The 2,408-nt window shown below is 47.1% G+C and overlaps 1 long non-coding RNA gene across 1 annotated transcript; it reads left to right on the top strand.

Moving 5' to 3' along the window:
• The first annotated feature begins 55 nt into the window (after positions 1-55).
• Positions 56-1,991, top strand: LOC117243835. The gene is made up of 2 exons (XR_004495745.1): positions 56-235; positions 466-1,991. It is a non-coding gene; the product is annotated as an uncharacterized LOC117243835 (long non-coding RNA).
• Positions 1,992-2,408: the final 417 nt, after the last annotated feature.

A 2,408-nucleotide genomic window follows, 5' to 3' on the forward strand; every position in this document is an offset into this window, starting at 1 on the left:
CTCCGGGCTCTGTCCGTGAGCGCACGGTGCGAACAGCTGGAATTGCTGCGCCCAGGGGGAAGGGGAAGGGGGGAGCAGCAGCCACAAGGGACAGGAGGAGGGGACAGCCACCACCACACCCTGGGGAGGAACCCCTGGGGCTGAGGCTGAGGCTCGTGTCCCTTTGCAGCACAGATTCTTCACCTGCGAGGAGAGGAGCAGGAGCATGAAGCACATCAAGGACACCTTCGCCAGGGTAAGGCCACGCTCCGGGGCTGCCACGGCACGGCAGAGACAGAACCCAAAAAAACTCTTTAATAATTCAAATTCTTGCAGCAGAGGAATCCAGGGAGTGCCGATTGGGGGGTGGGAATTCTGGAATTCCCAGGGGATTGGGCAGAGACGCTGGAGGTGTCCATGGGAGGAGGATTTGTACATCACATATCTGTGACAGGCACGCTAAGCACAGCCGGCTTTCCCCTGCAGATGAACACGAACGGAATCTACAAGGCCATGGGAGAGTTTGACATCTTCATCAACTACATCGAGAAATATTTAACAATGAGGAGAAGGAAATGAGAGCATCCCTGGGTCTGCATTTTCCACACCAAATCCTGCTACTTGTTTAAAAATCACTTTAGTCTGCAAGGGTCAAATTAAGTTATCTCAAGGTTCAGGTCAAGAGTTACAGGTTAATAACTTCCAGCTTAATATTGTATTTAAGAGTTATTTTTTTAATAGTTGAATTTATTATTTATTACTTCTAATACCTCAGTGTTGATGTTTACAGTATGTTTGGAAGAAAGGAGTGATGAGCTTGTAAATTATTATTTATTGTTCAATATTTTAATATTGTTTATCATAGTGTTATTTTATGCATAGCTTCAAAACACCCAAAGCAGCGTTTTTCTGGAGGGCAGACAATGAGCTGAGCTTATCCCCAGTGAATTCCACTCCTCATTAGGAGCAAGGCCAGCTCTGACTTCAACAAAATTTAATTTTAGGCAAATGACCCTCTCCTCATATCCTATATCTCTATTTATTTATGCAATCAGTGGTTTTGTGTTTAGGAGGAGAAAAAAACCACAGCAACAGCTTGGTTGACTCCAATTTAGACTTCAGCCTGTAGATTAGTCCAGGCTAAATTTTAAAAAATTAGTAATAGGAATGAAATGTTTGGTTCTAATAGAACTTAAATATTGCTCAGTATCTGCCTACCAGAGCTGCTGGGTCAGCCACTCTGCACTTTCCAAAGTTAACCTTATTATTTCCCAGTCTCTGATTGGGTTTTACTCTCTGTTTTACTGCTTTTGGTTTTCTTTTAGGAGTTAGAGGATATTTAATTAACCACCATTTTAAGGTGGCTCGGGTAATTTGCATTCAAATCCACGGGGCTGCTCCCAGCACTGCCGATGGTGGGGTTGGATTTTTAATCCCCACGAGCAGCAGGAGCAGCTTCTGTGCCCTAAAAGTGGATGATTTTAGGGCTCAGCTTCCTCCTCACCCCGGCGGACACTGAGCCAGAGGAAAACGCCACAACCCCAAGAGAGGCTTTTACTTCTAATATTTAGAAGTGGAAGGGCCCCCATCTGATGAAACACTGCCAGTTTGGTGTTTGCTGTGCAAGTTCCAGCTGAGGGGAGGTTATTTATACAGGATTTATTCTTTGTGGACATTTCTGGTGGCAGCCTGCCCGCACGGGAATTGGATATTCCGGAGCAGGGCAGGAATGCTGCTCCATGGGTCGCTCCTCCTGCTGAAAGTTCAGGCTCAAGGGCAGCCAAAGACTGTAAAACTTAAATTAATCTTCTTACCAGGGCATGTTAAACTCTCATTGAGCCAATTCTGTGCTTGATTTTCCCTCCAAACACCTTCGATGTTGTGGGAGAAGCAAGGAGAGCCCTGGAGCCAAGGACAACATCAGCACGGCTCCTGCCACTGGGTGAAATTTCTCCTATTTATCTGTGTGAAAAGAAATCCTTTATTTTTGCTAATAAAGACTCCCTAATGAATCCAGGCTCTGTGCTGTTCTTGTTGATGGAGCTGTAAATCAGCTCCAGCGCCTGGATGCTGTGCAGGGTGGGCACAGATCCAGGTGGGAAGGACCACCAGGGAGATGCTGCCGGTGTTAACGAGCAGAGAAGTGAGAAAGCCTGAGCTCGGTCACTTTGAAAAGCAAATTTCTCACGAGGTAGCTGTCACTGATCTCTGACAGCGGGGAAACACCAGGGGAGGAGCAGTCACACGAGTCATCCACACCGTGTCCTCCGGCAGCATTTTCCCATTGCTGGAGCTCTGCCCACGGCAGTGCCAGGATGCGCTGCTTAAAAAAACAGGGAAAAAAGCCCAAATGGCAGCTTGGAGAGCTGGGAGATTCAGGGCACCATCCCAAGTCATCCAGGTGACCTAATTCCAGCCAGGATCCTGGC

This window comes from Parus major, unplaced genomic scaffold, assembly GCF_001522545.3.
Source record: "Parus major isolate Abel unplaced genomic scaffold, Parus_major1.1 Scaffold1033, whole genome shotgun sequence".
Classification (NCBI taxonomy): Eukaryota; Metazoa; Chordata; class Aves; order Passeriformes; family Paridae; genus Parus; species Parus major.